Below are 19014 nucleotides of genomic sequence, written 5' to 3' on the forward strand. Positions count from 1 at the left end.
GAGGTGATCTAAAATTGAGTTATATGATTGTACAATGGTTTCGTTTTCTCTATTAATGAAATCTGTAATTTAGCACTTGGTCAAGTAGTTGTTTTTATTTCTTATAATACATTTGGTATATAATTTATTTGTTTTTTTTCACTATACGGATTTTGGAATACTATGTTACTGTTTGCAAATTGAAGTTTGACTCGTTGCTGTTGGGCTTGACTTTCCTCAAGATGCTCACTTTCGTATAGAAGCTTATATGTAACATCCGTGTTATCTATTTCGATAGAAGATACAGCTATTCGATGGCTTCTAGTGTGTTATTTATTTCTACTAATTTAATACTCTTCATTTACGTACTTTTTTGTAATAATAATCATTTCATTTGACTTCTTTATTTCTTTTCCATATCTTGTTTCTTTCAAATGTTTCCGTTTTGTTGTCTTCCTAAAGTATCCTGAAAAAGATGAATTATAATTATTGCTATTAATTGAAGGAATAATTTTTGTGTTGGTGTATTTTTTCTTTACGTTCTTGTTTAAGGCTATTCATCACTTTTCGCTCGAAATGATAGATATAGACAAAATATGAACTACGAATACGAACGAGGAACGTTGTCCCCACCATATTATATTTTTATATCTACTATCACAGTTTTCCTCAATCTCTATGTGTATCAGAAATCTTTTGATAAGACCTATCAATCCTAAACCTTTGACCAACTGTTGGTTGCCCATCAAATGATATTACAAATTCATAAGATATTTTACTTCCTCCTTTCCATAACGATAACAAATATCCTTACTTAACGAAAATCCAAAACGGAAATAAAAAATATTACAATTGTAGCATTCAATGATTGCAAAGTTCGTCGTTAAACATGAAATTAACTATCTGAAAAACTAAACTACTTTTAGTTTATTATTTTTTGACAATGATATCGTATTCTTTATGTTTTATGAATCAATATTTTATTTAATTGGTTTATTGAATCATCTAGATCACATCACATATCATTATTCATAATTTATAAATTATAACTAATAAATAATAAATTATAACATATTATTTGTATAAAAAAGAGAGATGAGCCATACCTGCTGCTATACTAATATTCCACAGTTGAAATTTGATAGTAGTTTTTGAATTTTATTTTTTCATTATATTTTAAGCTGATATTTTTAAGTTTCTCTCCAATTCTTTTCAAACTTCTTAAAGCTCCATTTCGAAAAAATTCTGGGAGGCAGTTTCCAAACATTATATACATTATTAGATAACTTAATTCTTTATATATTACTACATAATTGGTTTCTTTTCTCTATTTTTTTTTCCATTACTTTTTTACTTTGCATTCGATTTTTTTCGTTTTATTTACATCGTTATCCTTTTCCTTTATTCTTTCTCATCTTTTTTATCTTTTGTGATAATATACTCATCAACAAACCATAATAAATACTTAATATTTTTATGTTTCAAATATCAAATATATCATTCCATTTCATGTGTTAAGCCACTTTACAACACACTCTATTGATTTAAACGGGTATCTGCATACATCTCTAATCAGTGAGTTGTTTGTAGTGATGTCATTAGATACGTCAAAGAAGAATCAAAGCAAAAATTAAAACAAATACTTACTATAAATACGTATTGTTGACATACACATACGTACCCTTGATAATTTACAATACTTTCTCCTAAAGACTATATATCATCTAGAATATCTGCCCTTGGGAATTTGTTGGGTACTCGTTAAGAAAACGCATAGATAAAGAACGTATTGACACTTTTGTCCGAGCTTAAATATTTTTAATCAAGTACATAGTCTTCAATAATGTATTTCAATAATGAGCTGGACAATAAATAAACAGCGAAAGTAAACTTTTTACTTAAATTTCTCCCTTTCCATTTTCCTGTCTTAATTCATTATTGTTTTTGCGGATAGTTCGAGAAAAATTAAAAATCAAAGCATTTACACTCACCAGTAAGACAACCTTACTAACATTATTGACTATACTTCAATCGGAGATATCTAACCGGACTTCCGAGGTCACCAAGACCTCACAGTTTTGATAAACATCCCAACTTCAAATGCTTCCCGCACAATTAACAATATACAATAAAACACGAAACTCACAGTATTGTATGGTTTTTACGTAAAAATATATTGTTATAACTTCAATTCAAGAAATATTCTTTAACTTGCATCTATCTCACGAGCTCCACGAGGTCCTTCAAATAAATTGCATTCTTCCATTAATTTGCGGGAACATGGCGATTGATATTTTGGCGAAGATCTTCAATACTTTCCGAAGACTTGTGCCGCCGTTCTTATTCACCGCAACCAGTATCACTCTGACTATTAAGAAGAGATGGGAATCAAATTTTCCGTAAGAATAAACGACATCTCTGATCAGATGCAAGAAACTCAGTTAAATACGCTCTGGTAGTTGCATACTCACGATGTAATAAATTTAAGTGGGAGTATATTTAAATTGGAATAACAAATGAACTTTAAATTTTACAAACTTTCAATTCAATGAATTCAACTTTATAATTTTTACAAGAAGATACATGAAATTTTAAATAAATTATAGGCAACTTATCCTCTTTTTAAATCACCATTTATAGGAAATTACTCTCTCCTGTAAATGGCAACTATGTAATTTAAATATCGATATAATTTGGAACCTGTAAGATAAAGATTGCTTATTTAGTAAAATATAGAATTATTCTGATTTTACTTTACTACCTAAGAGAAAGATATAATGTTGAATTTATAATTAATTATAATTAATTATTTTTGGCACTTTACATACTGCAACGCATAAAACAGTTGCATATTTTTATAGTATGATCTTTTAAAAGAAATCTGAATCTTAGTGGTTTACAGTAGTATCTCCTAAGGATTATATATCATTATTGAGAATATTTATCCTTGGGATATTGTTGAACACTCGCTAAGAAAATGCTTAGATAAAAAAAATATGTTTTACCATTATCCAAGTAGAAACATTTTTAATTATGCACATAGCTTTGATAAATAGGATTAAGAAAATGTTGATGTATGTGTAAGTGTCGAAGGAATGCTAGGAATAATATTTATAAGATAGAAGCTTAAGCTTAGGAGTTGAGTGATATGAACGATTTGTGAGCCAGAGTATATGAGCAATAGAGGTGAATATTTATACATGTATGGAGATTAGGCGACATCTAAGACTTTACTTGAATGTACTTTGTCTAAATGCAGTTCATAGGTCCACGTCCTATATGAGTGTTATACATGATTGAAAGAAAGCAATAATGAGCGAGGGATAATGTCTAACTGGACGTCAGTGCAGAGAAATCAGAGAGTAGAGAACAGAGTATAACAGCAGAGTGGAGTACAGAAAGTAGAATAAAATAAAGTAGAACTTTGACTACATTTGGGTGACAGCATGTTCTGAACAGCTCGCGTCATCCATATATAGGTAACGTTTATATTGATTACTTACGAAAAATCTTAGTAGGTATTTGGAAGAATATTCCATAGGATATAATAAGTTTCTGTTAAATTTTTATAAAAGTAATATAAAAACATGATTTATTTAAAAAATTATTTTCAATATAAAATTTTAGAACATTGTATACAAAGTTGTGGCCGCTCAGGACAATTTGGACAAAAAGTTGTTGTCATCTTTACGTTTTCTCTTATTTCATAAATCTATTTGTTTCTAATACAAACAAATATGTTATTTCATTAATGAATAAAGCAAACACATCGTAGGGATTGATAGTGCTAATTGCTTAATGTCAGGTTGTTTCAATAAAAGAAAACTATCTTTGTCAATCATTAAATTCATTTCATTCACTAAACTGGATTGCATTTTCTTTGTTATCATCAACTTTGTTTTCTTCTTTAACAACCAATTCTTACAAAATCTGATCAATAGTAACAATATTACATTTACTATCATTACTATTGTATTTATTAATATCCGAATCAAAATCTGAGGTAATAATTCTATTTATACTTCTCTTTGTGGGAAATCTCAGTTCTTCCTCATCACTACTATCCGAATTTTTGTAAACCTCATAATAAGTTTCTTCTTCGTTGCTATATGAGATTACCGAGAGTATTACTGAGAAATGACACTTCGATTTTTCTTTTTAACATTTTAAAAAATTAGGATAGAAATTTTAACATATATAATATTTGTTAATACAAAAATATACTTATTTAAACAATAAAGAATAAGTTTTAGAATCTCTCTTTTTTTTTTAGCGAGTCAAGTTCTAATTTTAAACGTATGTTTGGTATAGCGGCGTGCGTGGCCTAAGGAAGATTTTCTTATAAATTCGCATGGCAGTCAAAGTGATAAAGAATATAAGAGAGTGAAGTTGAACAAAGCAGAATAGAACAGAATAGTTGAATTTTGTCGAGTACGAAGTGAATGTACAGACAAGAGGAAGTTTATGTTTTATAGAGATAGTAGAAAACTTATTTATATCTTTATTTTCATGAGCGCATATATTATTTTCCAAATACTCTAGTCTAAACTCACACCTTATAATAATGTGTCGAGTCAGGTAATAAATAAATAATGAAATTAAACTTCTAGATAAAGAAAGCTGTAGGATTATGTAGAATCTACCTTTAAGGTAATCAATTTCAATTCATGAATCAGTATGGTCAACAGAACAAAGGACCATACCTAAGATTAAACATTTCGAACGAACTATCTTAATATGCTCGCGACTAATAAGTATCATTCATGCATGTTTTTCATTTCTCTTTTCTAATTTTAAAATTGTCTTCCCGAGTAAAAAACTCTATGACTCTAACATTGATAATGCACATAATGTATGTGCACGTGTATTAAAAGAAAGAAAATAACTTAATTAGAATTCCTATCGATTTCTAATGGAAATAACTAATTGAAGATTTTAACAGATTTTTCTCTAAACATGATTTTCAAAATTGCTCTATAATATTGGAAATATTGCAGAGATATTGAACCGATGTAAATAGAATTTTAGACAAATTAATTTCTAAGACTACTACTTAATACTTGTCAAAGCATTTTTTGAAACTTTTTTTTTTTTTTTTTATTAACAAAAAAATAAAAATTTAAATAGAAAATAGCACTTATATTTTTAAGATGTTGTCATTTTCCAAAAAACAGATTTTATAAAAATTGACTTTATCTTACTAGTATCTTTTATCTATTATAACAGGGAAAAAAATTTATATTCATATAGAACCTCATGAATCTCTGGTACCTTAGACGATTTATTTGTGAAAAGGCCTCAGTAATTACGTTATTATTCTTGCAGATATTGAACTTCCATTGTAAAAGAATATTATTCGATTAATTTAATAACAATAAGTTACATATATATCCTAATTATGTAATATAACATTATTGTACATATGCATATAAAATTCATAAAATTATTTTACGTATACATAAAGTTCATAAAATTATGCTGAGCTTGCAGTGATTTAAATAAAACACAAATTTTAAATAAACACAGTTTCAATAAATAGGAGAAACATAATTGAATATAAATACATAATAAAAAATGTTAATAATTTTTATCGTCATCCGCAGTGAATGAACTCGTGTACATCATGCAATTACTTATTACGTTCATTTGTCTTTTATCTTCCTCATACTATATGCCTTTATGGTTATCGTCAGGAATAACCCTATATTTTCGCGCTACAAAATATAGAAATATTAATGAACGTAAGAAACGTATGAATTATAAAAACATTAGATAGTAAAACACTTGACGAATCGTGAATTTTTTTATATAATAATAATTGTGTATATCATTTTTTCTCTAAATCTAGATAACATTCTTTCTCTCAATTTATGTTGTCACATAAAAGTAAAAGAAAAAAAGAAGAAAGTCAACTTAATCTTCTTCACTTCATTGCTTTTGTAATAAGTTGTGAATCATAGCCGATACAAATATTATTACATACGTGGATGAAAATTACCACTTTGTTTCTTTAGAATAATAAAAAGCAGAAAAAATAGTTTTCGAAAAGCTAATATTATAGGGAGTAGAGTATGTTTAGATGGCTATACAATACTCTCTATATCCTTCCTATATTAAAATAAAGAGGATATAGATTATTCAATTACTGTAATCTTTTTTGTTCTTTGTGCAGCTAAAGAACAGTCGAAATATGAATTAAATCTATTTTCATCAGCATTGAATGTATTTCTTGTTCGGATATTTCTGATATGAGATCTTACATTATTAACAAAAATCGAAGCTGTTTCATTTTACTATGTATTCATAGTAAAATTACATTTTACTATAATACCCGCACCATATGATCGCACTAAATAAATTTTAAATAAGTTTTTTTTATTTTCTTGAAATAATTCTTTGCAAGTTCTCTTAAAACTGCCTTGACAATGAATCTTTAGCTTAAAAATCTTTCAAACCTATCTCTTCATTAACACTTTAAGCTCAATTTTGAAAGCTCAAATTACTTTCAAAATAATGATGTGAATTTTAATTGCATCCACAAACCTATTATAAAGATATTCAGAAATTTGCAATAACTTTTCTTATTGTGTCTCTCTTCTGTTCACTGTTTCTTCCCTTCTAATTTATATAAGATAATTATGCATAAATAAAAAACAAGTAGATATAAATTACCTTAACATAACAGCATATCGTTGATGAATCACCTACCATAGAATTATAATACAAATGAAATTACTAAAAATTTTCGTTTGATACTACGTTTGACCTATAGAAAACTGCTTTCTCTTTCTATTCTTACAAAATGCAACAACATTTCTTTTGTATTCTAGAATCACAATACCCATTTCTCTTGGTTTGCTCTTTTTAGCTTTTACCATTTATAAAAATCCTAGCATGTAGATGAATATGCAACTTTCACAGAATGTGATCTAAATGTTTCCAAAAATTCTAATAACATATCAGTTTTCATTGAGATTAAAGTTTTCTTATGATTTAATAAACAAATCTTCTATTACATCATGTAAGTTTATTTCTCTTTTATTATTAAATGTTTCGTTATTATTCATAATTTCAAATGTTATTATAAGTAAACGAATTATATTTATAGGGTTTATGGATGTCATATTTAACACTATATGTTACATTTGATACAAAATCAACAATCATTTACTGTAAGCTCTTATAGTAGACTATAAACAGAAGTACCGTACTCTATAAACTATCTTATTTCCTCCATTAATGTTCCATACTATTTCATAATAAATGTTGAAAAAACATTGCTTCTTCTGTAGTATATATATAATAGAATAGGATACAGAAATTCTTTGATTTTTGTGAAACAAAATTCATAAATACAACAAAGTTTGTATTTGAAAAATTATTGTCGTTTTATAGTTATTTAAATAAAAGATTATTAATATTTTTATTTATAATTATATAAATAATTGACAAATCTTTTCCAAAATTATAGTTCTAAAAATAAAAAGTAACTTTAGTCTGAAAAGTCTTTTTCTATCTGTTACTATTTGTTAATTACAAAATAAAATCGAAATAAAGCTAAATTTTTAGACGGCTATTTTAATCCTTCTGAATGACTTTAAACAGCAAACAAATAAGTAATACCTATCTACATATATATACATATCCCAAAAATTTAATAATTTTCTGAATTTCCAATTGGGGAATCTTTCTTTTGCAGTTCTACAATTTACGAAGCGAAAAATGTTAGGCGCTTACACAGTCATCTACATCAATATGATGAATCAATAAAAGTATATTTCTATGTACAGTGGTTTAAAATGTATTATGTATGATCAAGGTAACGATACCATTCTTCTCTTCTCGGATCAGCGTATAATCCATATGTTCTACTTGCTCGTTTGCTCGTTTGCTCTGAAAATGCCAGTAGTGATAAGCATATATTCAATATTCTCGTCACAATTTGAAGTCTTTTGATGTAATTGCGTCTCCTCTATCGGAAATTATTCTTCGCGAATTTCCAAATGCAACGGATTATTTTCGAAGTCGATTTATTACTTCGTTCGCAGTGGTAGTCCTAGTCGAATAATGCCATATAAATTTTGAAAACCTATCTAAAACTTCTTTTTATTTTTTTTTATTAACTCCAAACTAAAATCCCTGCAATTTGTTGAAGGAGATATTCAGCAAATTGAATTGGCAGATAAGAGCAACATGGATGCTATTCCTAATGAAGTAGCACTGATGCAATGATCATATCTGAACTAAGGTTATTAGATCCTTGTTTTTCTTCAATCTTCTTATGTTAGCAGTGTACAGGGTCGGCTAACAGGAACAGACGATTTATTGTTTTTTTGGATGATTTATTGTTCTTTCTTTGTATCTGCTGGAAAGTTGTTGTATTTCCTCTCCTACAGTGAAGATTTGTAAACCTTTTCGTTTTTTATATATCATGGTGCGTCTATTACTATGACTAATTGTTTGACTTTCATTTTGTCGATATAGCTTTCTGTTGATGTACCCCATGGTTGGATGCCATACGTCCAGACGTTTTATTATGGTTTTATAGATTAATAATTTGTTATTTGCATTTAGTTTCGAACATTGGTTAAACGATACATGTCCTTTCTTAGAATTCTAATTTGTTGAATTTTTTTATTTATGTGTTTTTTCCAAGTACTTTTACATCTACATGAAATCTTAGATATTTGATGTAATTTGCCTATGAAGTACGGATTTTGGGATGATGCCTTTGCGGAAAGTGAAAGTCATGTAATTACGTTTACTAAATTTACTTTAATTTTTTTCTTTTCCAGCTATTCCTCCAGTAGATTTATATGGTTTTATAGAACATCAACTTTGTAGAATATTGATTTCATTTGGATTCTCATGAATTAAAATTATTCCGGTATCATCCACGAATATGCGTGTTGTGTTATTTGGAGTTATTGAGATGTTTGGCGTATATAAAATGTAAAGTATAAAACCCAATATATTCTTGATATACCTGCATTTGTGATTTGTATATCGAGTTTTTGACTTTTACATACAAAATTCTATTTTCAAGATAAGATAGCTGATACTTTTGAGAAATACTATTTTATAGTTAACAAAAAGCTTTCATACTTTGTTGAATGCTTTTTCTATGTCTAGGAATAGGAATGTACAGTATTTACAGGTTTCAAGAGCAATCATAATTTTGTTATCATTCTGTGTACTTGTTTCTATTGTAGCGTGCCTTTCTTTGAAACCAAATTGGTGGTTTAGTATTAGCTATTTATTGTTAATTATTTCTTTGATTTTAATTTAGAGGATTTTTTCGTATAACTTAGTATTAGTAAGAGCAAGATTGGTCTGTATGAAGAGGGAATGTATATGCTTTTATTTGATTTAGCATTATTATTTTGGCCAATTTCTATAAGTTGCCATAATACTGTATTCTGAAAATGGTGTTGGATACGATAGTAATCATTATGATGACTTTGTCTAAAAGTTTTTTTATTACTTTGCCATTGATTAAATCGAATCCTGGGAATTTATTAGTTTTAATTGTTGTTATCAATCGTTTTATTTATTTTTTTATATCGTGATATATTGTCCTCTATAACCAGTGGAGCCATTTGTTAATATTGTTGTTGTTGTTGCACATTTTGTTATTACATTAGATCGAGAAGTTTAGTGAAGATGTTTTACAAATGTTGAAGCTTGTTTCGAGAAACTCCTTGCCCAAGAACCATCTGATTTTCTTAATGCTGGTATCTGCACTATTGGTTTATTAAGTCTCTTTACAGCTTTCTACAATATATAATTTGTATCTTCGTTTAGTGTAAAATTTTTGAGATATTGACTGAATTCTTTACTATGGTGTTCCTTTAGCACTTTTTTTGATAAGTGAATTAAGTTGTTTTTTGTTCTTTGCTGTTTTATACTGCTGCTATTTCTATTTTGCTTTCCTTTTTTGTGTTATCTTCTGTAATATGTAGTTTGGATATAAGAGGCCCATTGTGCTGTTGACCATGAAAGAAGTAGTGCATATGCAAGCTACTTCTTGGATTATTTGTTAAGTATTCTATTGTGTTTTTAATGTATACAGGTTTTTTTATTGGGATATTACAATTTAGATTTTCATTAATTTGTATTTTAAATCTATTCTAGTCAACAAGTGGTGTTATTGTACAGAGTAGGTGGATATTCTATTTATAATGAATTTTATTTGCATTTTAACAGTATGGGAGTATGATCAAAACTCAATTCTGAACTTGACGATGATGTAAAATGGATTTATTCCCTTAGTGATAGCAAAATATATAAGATCCTGATTGCTGATGACCAGTTAAAGGGTTTTTCAATTGATATTGGCATTAAAGACAACCTGTTTTTGACTTGAAGTAGTGTTTTATCCCTGGGTGTTATTTTGTTGGAATTCCAATGTCTATGTTTGACATTGTAATCCCCTGCTGTTATAAAACTGATTTTTAAGTTTTTAAAAAAGTTTATATATTGTTCAGGGGCGAGTTTATAATAATAATAATGGCAGTGTCCCTTTATGCTTTCTCTGAGGAATGCTTAGTATCGTATATGATGTAGAAAGATATTTTGATATGATTTTTTAATATAAAGTGAGTTTCTGAAATTGTCACAATGTCAATTCCATGGAAGTAGATAAATACCCTGAGTTCCTGCAGTCTTTTTTTTAGCCTGTTGTTATTCCATACTATTATTTTGATTGTATGATCCATTATTTGTTATTATTGATAATTTCAGCTAGCAGTTCTATCATAGTTAGTTGATGCATTTGTTACTGTAACACTGTAGTTTCTGTTAAAGCATATTGGAAATGAGTTCTGTGTTTTTAATTGATCGGATTAGCAGCTGTTTTAATTTTGCATTTTATCTGTCCTTTCGGTAATTAGGGTATATATTGGGGAATTGATTATGATTTTGTTGATATATATTGTGTTCTTTTGTTACTTGTTTGTAGGTATTAATTATTTCTTTTATAAGCATTCTGTTCATTATAATGATTGAACATGACTAATTGTTGGTATATGTATCAAATTGTATGCTGCAGTATTCGATGAATAACTGTTGTTTATTTCTGAAGGAGATTGTTCAATTCTTTTCCGTTAGGAATTTCTATTGTAATTGTTTACAGACTGCATAGACTTTTTGGTTTATGAGATGTTTCTCATGACAATTGTTACATTTAACATTTTCAATTTCGGCTTACTGTGGACATGATTTTGTAGGATGATTGCCTATACATTTTACACAAGCTAGAAGTTTGTTGCAGTAAATTTTTGTGTGATCAACAATATGTTTGACAGCAATAATATTGCAGTATATCACGTTTTGGCCTTGATGATTCAAATCTGATAATGGTATTTAATAGTTTCTCTATATTATATATATCTTTGTTGTTAATGTTTGACTCGAGTTCTATAGTAAAAAGGGATAGTGACTATTCAGTGTCATACTTAACTATGCTTTTTATTATTCTGATCATGTTGTTGTTGTATTGCATTAACCCTTCTACGATTTTATTTGCATTGGTTTTTGTTGGTAAATTAAGTTGAATTTTTATTTTACTGTATTTTAGTTGTTTCAGGATGCAATTGTTGTTACCTGCTTGTTACTCAATGGTTCAATAGTTTTTGCTTGTATGTATATGAGAGGAGGTTTAACTTTTTCAATTATATTAGTGATGTCGATTGGAGTATCCTCTATTTCTATTAGCAAGCTAAATAAATTGTTTGTAGACACATATTATGACCACATATTTGGATGTGTGTATGAATGAGAGCTTGACATAGTATTTGTAGCTTTGATATCTGGATGGATTTTTCTTTTTCTGTTAATAATGATATTTATTGCAGTATTGGATGGTTTACCTGAGTCGATTCCAACGTTTTTGATTATAGTATTAGATATGTTCTATGAGATGTATTTCCCAGTTTTAAGATTTTTAGCTGCATTGGTAACATTTTTGATTCAATTTTTATGCTGATGTGGATATCCTGTCATGGATTAGTACAACAATAGTCTCAATGGCTTATTTGTATACACTTATACTTATTTGAAGCTATAACTGGTGATATTTATTTGTAAATAACTTGTAAGCGATACGAATATCTTGCCTGCGAGACTGCCTTTCAAAGATGATATATAATTACAAAAACATAGTTATAATTCTTTTTCATTGACAGCAATGGTGCTAGATAATCTATGTTAAATGTGTTAAACAGAACTTCACATTTGTCTATAGCCACTAAAACAGTTCTTGCTTTCCTCCCCAAAAAATATCTGAATAATTTCTTATCTCATGACATCGTCGTATAGTCAAAATTGTATTCGTTTCGGAACTACTAAATATATATTGTCATCTATTTCGTTAAATAATAAATTTCCTTCAAAAATCTGACGTTTTCTTCCTTTTCAGCAAAATTAAAAATACGCTTCACATTGGCATCATCCTGCAACCATAAAGAATCTTTATTATTAAATACAAGGTAACGGGCAATGATTCAATGCGTCTACGTGGACTATACTTTTACGGTGCCTATATTCAATCTTATCAAATTATTCTAATGTTAATAAATCATGCGCATATAGAAATCTCTTTTATTCATAATGAGCATAAAGGTTCAACAATCTGTAACGATTTTAAATTGTAGACCTAATCAATAAATCTTAAATTTCTTAAATGCTGTGATTATCGCAAGAAACTTTAACTCGTAGCTAGTGTACTTTACTTTGGATGACATCATTCTATCACTTGCGTAATACATGGGGTAAAATGTTCACGTTTTGTTTTGCTGCAATAATATCAACACAAATTCGTAATTTAAAGTCAATTGCCATGTAACTCGCTTTCAGCTCCAACTCTATATAGATGCAACACTGATTAATGACATAATTTCTCTTTTAATGTAAAAAACGTTTTCCTCTCACTTTTTCCGAACTGATATCTTACATCCTTTTTTAACAAATTTGTCAACAGGCTACATCGGAATAATGTAGTACAAATTTTCTATAGTATCCAGTCAATTCTCTTCACACACTGCTTCAATCTTATGTCTATAAGAATAAACGCATCCATCAATGATGTGCCTTAAAAACTATTGTCTTTTCTAGAAATCTTATGTCAGTTTATAATCAATTAATAACAAGGCTTTCAGTCTTTTTAAGTTATAATCGTGATCTATTAATGATACGATTAAATCATCCGTATAAGCTGATTGTCTAATTTATTTTGTCTTAAATCAAATTTCTAAAAACAGCATTTATAAATCGTTGAAACACAGTTTTCAAGATAACTCGTGATATATGAAAAAATGTTTCTCTAGAATATTAAAGAAATTCGAACTCTGCTATCCATCCAGCTGATCTACAAATTTTCAACAAATACTGGTCTTAAATTATTTTTCTATTTAATTGTCGATAATCAACGCATAATCTAATCGAATCATCTTTTTTCTTCATAGGGATTACACGATTCGCGCATTCCAAAAGTAATGGATGCATCATCCCATCGCTTATTTACTCATTAATTCATTCATTGACTTGTTCTCTCTCTGATATCGAGAACTCATTGATAGATTGTCTTTTAGTCTTTCACTACGATGGACATTTATACATTTATACTCACCTCTTTCGTCACTGTTGGAACATAATTATTGATACACACCTGAATCATACCGCATGTCTTAAAATCGGTAATGTGAGATAAATCGATATTGTTCACCTCGGTAACTTCTATTTATTTGAAAGAATTCCGACATTTCGTTATTCGTTTGGATTATACAATTAATACAAATATTGCCATCTCGAATTATTATTTCTATCTAGTATAAAAAGTCTGTGCCAATTATTAAATTGTACGAGCTTAACAAATCAGACACAACTCTTATTAAAATTGGATACTTTTTATTGTCGACATTTATTTTAACATGGAATGCTTCTAACGACACGTTGTCGCCCGAATCTATCTTACGATAATGAACTGTTTTGCGCTCGAGCAGTTGTGAATAGCTTGAACGGTCTTGAATAAATTAATCGTAATGAGATTTATCTATAATATAATTAAAGAGTATATTGTATCGAATCCACGAAGCAAAAATCTGTTAGTGATTAACATAATCGACTTTTCTATTTACTTATAAGAAGCTGCCTTCACTGATAATTTTTCAAATATCAATTTAATTAACTAGCGAAGTAGTAAATTGCATTTGTCAGAATCTATTTTTTCCTATTGCTATTAAGCTAACAGATTTGATTAATAAATTTGCGCTGCTTAGAATATTTCCTTTCATCAAATCATTTTGGTGTTACGTTTTTCAATATCACTTCGTGTGATCCAATTTTCTGAATCTTTTTCGCGCTTTTCTCAATCTTGCATTCATCAGGAATCTTTCGATATGACGCATCGATACCAAACTTTCGACTAGCTGATAGATGGCTATGATTAAACGATATTGTAGATTCATAAGATATTTTGCTTCCTTATTTTCATAAGAATATATCGTCTTCTCTTAATGAAAATTTAATAATCATAGAGCTTCGAACAATATTGAAGAACGACGTTATCATGAAGACTTTCTCTGTGATAACATAATTACCAATTAACAACGTATGTGAATAGACAAATTCGTGATATATATTAATAAAATGTCAGTTTAATCGGCTGTACGATAGAGTATTTCTTTATTGTATATATTTTTTTTTCTAAAAACGACAATAATTAGATGTTGAAATAATTAAAAAATATTTTATTACTTTTAAAGAGTGTGTATGTGTGTGTATATCGATAATTATAACAGAAGACCAAATCAAAAAACCGAAAAAATGATTTTATGATTTATTTTATTACTTCTTACTTTTGAATTATTATTTTTTGAATAATCTAGAAAGAATAATCACCTACTAATTTTTTACATTCGCAGAATATTTTACTATGCTTTTTTTCGCTATTTTTATTATATTTTTAATATATATAGCATGAATGTCGACCCCAATAGAGTCAAATGCTTCAAATCCTGAAAAAATATCGCTCTGAAAATTCTTATTTAAAATGCTTTCAATGACAAGCTCCATCAAAAATTGTTTTATTACTTAAAAATTTTAAGATAGGTCTTCAATCATTAGCAAGCAATTTTCCGTTCGATTTTCATAAAAATAATCGAGCTAATATCAAAAAAATATATTATTAAACATGTTTTTTTCTTCAGTAATCAATCTATTATATTTATATTATGACATTTAGGAATTTCGTATAGTACGTTTATTCGTAAATGATAAATTTTATAAGGAGAACTGTATTATTATATTTGTATTACCTTCCAAATTTAACTGCTGATAATTCTTCCATTGCTCTTATGAGTTTTTCTCTTACACTAATTGCGAGACTAAACGAAAATGAGTGAATGTATATACTTGAATTACATACAATAATGTAAAAATCACTGTACCAGAGCAATCGAAACTGAGTCTAAACTGAAATATGTGAACTAATTTTTTTCCTATGGAAAGAGGATTGAACTAAGACTGAACTGAAATGTGTGAATCAATCTTGATTAAGAATTTGGTTTATTAAATTCTTGTTTCGCAGTTAAGGCAGAGTTAGTCGAAAGAATAAATAGGATTATTTTTATAATGATACAAATTTTATTAAAATACATGATGAAAATCAGAGAGTAAGTATAAGAATGCACGAGAGTACTATAGTCCTTAATAAATGAAAGAGAGATCTAATGTTGTAGGTGAGCAGGAGAGTTCGGGAAGATCTGATAGTTGATTCAATGTGTACAAATAGTATGCCTGTAACATACAATAAAATACAATTATCTATTAGCTCATTGCTAATAAGAACCGTATCCCATAACCAAAGAAGCAAGGTGCAAAAGCAAGAAGTTTTGCTCTTTGGTAATGAACTGTATGCACAATTATAATTTTTGATTAAGGATTATGTATGCATTTCATGTGCGCACATAGGTAAAATATGTTCGCTCACTTCTCTTGTTTCAATCTTTGGTGCTCTTGAAGTTTATAGAATAGTTAATATAGTTGCAAGAATTCTATATTTACAGCAACTTGGAGAAGTTGTTGAGAAAAGCTGTTACATAATAAAAGGCTGTCAAGATTTATCATGGTTATATATGAAAGACAGGAACAAATTAGTTTATATGGAAATAATGGTGGCTCGAAGGAATCCTAATTAATTGAGATTGATATGATAGTGAGAAGATGGAATCTGAGGAGACTCAGAATAATTAAAGGATGCAAGCATCTGCAAAAGTGGTTGCTTTGGTATGTGATCACGATCAATGGTAGTAAGCTTTTCTTTATAGTAACAAATTTCTTGCCAGTCTGTAGCACAATTAGTATCAATTTCCATAGAATTGCTTTGAGAACTATGTTATAAGAGCGATCAGAACATATACATGGAAAATAACTGATAACAATACCATAAATTCACTCATATTATTCCCTTTTTATAACTGAATTTCATTCCTAGATCAATGAACTTTAAACATCTAATAAAAGTTAATATAATGAAATAATCTGCGAAAAAACTTAATGATCTATGAAAAAAAATTATAGATAAAAGAGATAGAAGAGAGAGAAAAAGGTATTAGTGGGCAAGCTGATGCCAGGAATGAATGCATGTTTCTGAATCAGATAGTAAATGTTTGTAAATAAGATAGCTGTAAATTAGTTGTAAGAATTGTAAGATAAAAGGTAGAATAAATGGTAAGAGAGGTAAGTTTACAGAAAGTTATATAGGAATGAAAGTCTTATAAACTTTATATGAACATATATTAATTTAAATGAAATTTAAATAATTATTTACGACAATATTTATATTTTACCTAATTACTTTAAAATAAATCTACTATTTTGTTAAAAAATTATTTTTGTTAATTACCTCCATTCCAAAATGCAGTCAGATAATATGTGCAATCTTGATGATATCATCAAGCCACCTTGCTGTTGAATGATCTTTTCTTTGGTTACCACTTGATAAGAATTTTTGCTGCACTTGCTATCACAACTTCTAATCATATATTCTAACCAATTCTAATAACTATTGTATTTAATTCTTCTTCTATTGAAAGCAATAGACTAACATGACAGGAAGATTAGTTAAAATGCAATAATCAGCATAATATTTTACATCTAAAACTGCTACAAATACAAATATGTGTTAAAATAATCATTTATGTTTGTCTTATTTAAAATCTTATTACAATAATCATTTATTAAAATTAACCGAGCTTGGTCAAAGTGGCCCTTTTATAGAGTATTATACAAAAGGATCTTTATAAAGTTTATATTTTATTAATTAAATAAATTCCCACTGTTTTCATTGTTCCTGATTCTCAGTTTCCCAATAAAGAGAATCCAGGAATAGTGAAATTTGCCACATGACATGATAACGTCGTCCAATCAGTAAAGTCGTTCGCGACATTAGATCTTTTCAAGTCAGAGTACAAAGATTAAAGAACGGATTAATTTTAATTTACTATAGCTATTGATAAAGTAGACATGATCCAGGATTACTGTAAATGCCAATAGAATATGACCCATGCAATGATAAAATTATTATCAATAGTATAAAATTTCGCTATCACATATTAATAGTATAAAATTCATATCACTTAAAGCGTACAGATGTGGCCAGAATGGGAAAATATTATAATGAGGAAAAGTATAAAAATTATCTTTATTCTTTAGGTACGAGAATGACTTCTACGTGTCTAACACAATTTCAATTTATTATCTAAAGACTTAGAATATGTATATATTATGAAGTTATAGTCTCATATAGTTTTTGAATCTAAATATCATAGATGGTGCTGGGAATAATACTTAACGTTCTGATTGGCTGATGGGTTTAAGATTTTACAAAAATATGATTCGATAATGATTCTAAACTTTGCATTAATCATGGTAACATGTGAATCCTAGCTGGTGTTTTTTTAAACTTTATAAGGATAAACATTCCCTTGAGAGTAAAATGATCGCGAGTTGTTGCTGAGAGTGTTTCTTGTGTTTAAGAATCATTATCTGAGAATATGTTTCAACAATCGAAGAGCGATCGCGTTGTAGCTCGTTTTCAAATAAGAAAAAAATATTGTTATAGTATTAAAGAGTACTCTCAGAAATATGAATCATAATATATGAAGTTTATTAATATATGAGATATGAATCATAATATTGGATAGATGAATGTAGACGTCATCTCACTCTTATTTCAAATAAAAACAGAATATGTGAACGTAAATAGGCATAGACGAATTTCAAATGAAGACGGTTCTAAGAATTCTGTTTGATAGTAAGTTCTTAGCGTGCTAATGGCTATTTGAGAGTAAAAATTTTTGAACTCATTCTTGAATGGATGCAATATTTGAGAGTACTTTAAAAAGCAACTATCATAAGGAACTCACAAGTTTATACCTAGTTTAACTTTGTATCTTTTGATATTATAACATTAAGAAAAACCTTCAAGCACCGCTACCCTTTAACCGAAGAGAACTTTAAAAATAAAAGTGTTTGTTGCTTATTGTAGTATTAATGTCGATTAATATATTGAGTGCTTAGCTTGTATCAAGTGTATTCGCAGCAGTGATGGAAAGTCCTTAAGCAGGTTGCATGGAGTTTACAACTGATCTTCGGTTTTTTCCTGGTAAGCAGAAATAAATAAGAATTTTCTTTTGGAGTAGCTTAATCAATATTTTTAATTATCTATTTAACTGTAATAATATTTCATTGAATATGTTTATTGATAACAAACAAAAATTGCCTGTCATAAATCACATATACTTTTTTGTTTAATTTTATACTACTTTTTATATTTAGTAATAGTCCTTTCTTTTATTTATTGTTCTACTTTTTAACATTTCATTGGTGTATCATATCACTAGCAAAATAATGTTATATATTGCCATAATGGCAGAAAAAATCACAATTATATTTTGATTGCTTCTTAAAGTATTATTCAAAATTGATATAAATTTTTATAATTTTGATTTAAATATACATTTAATTTATTAAAAA

At 28.1% G+C, this 19014-nt stretch overlaps 2 protein-coding genes and 1 long non-coding RNA gene across 14 annotated transcripts in view; 2 read left to right on the top strand and 1 right to left on the bottom strand.

Moving 5' to 3' along the window:
* Positions 1–17648, top strand: part of LOC127065278 (5-methylcytosine rRNA methyltransferase NSUN4) — a 28815-nt gene extending 11167 nt beyond the window's left edge. The window contains exon 9 of the mRNA XM_050997388.1: positions 12398–17648. The gene's annotated coding sequence lies outside the window, so the exon portion shown is untranslated. The remainder of the gene's footprint in view (positions 1–12397) is intronic.
* The window catches only part of LOC127065277 (probable multidrug resistance-associated protein lethal(2)03659), a 42528-nt gene that overhangs the window by 6404 nt on the left and 17110 nt on the right, over positions 1–19014 (top strand). The window contains exon 1 of one of the 6 annotated variants that reach the window (XM_050997385.1): positions 17813–18643. The exons of 1 other annotated variant lie outside the window; for it this stretch is intronic. The gene's annotated coding sequence lies outside the window, so the exon portion shown is untranslated. Of the gene's footprint in view, positions 1–17812; positions 18644–19014 lie in introns of those variants that run through there. 4 more of the 6 variants (XM_050997379.1, XM_050997377.1, XM_050997384.1 and 1 more) reach the window with 4 other exon arrangements.
* LOC127065280 (uncharacterized) lies at positions 69–2395 on the bottom strand. Of its 7 annotated transcripts, none has more exons than XR_007781989.1 (3): positions 1971–2354; positions 1086–1905; positions 69–445 (listed from the first exon to the last, which is right to left on the bottom strand). It is a non-coding gene; the product is annotated as an uncharacterized LOC127065280 (long non-coding RNA). The 7 variants fall into 7 exon arrangements; XR_007781988.1 differs by having other exon boundaries at positions 1086–1840; positions 1971–2353; XR_007781993.1 differs by having other exon boundaries at positions 1086–1535; positions 1661–2352.

This window comes from Vespula vulgaris, chromosome 7 (assembly GCF_905475345.1).
Source record: "Vespula vulgaris chromosome 7, iyVesVulg1.1, whole genome shotgun sequence".
Taxonomy (NCBI): Eukaryota; Metazoa; Arthropoda; class Insecta; order Hymenoptera; family Vespidae; genus Vespula; species Vespula vulgaris.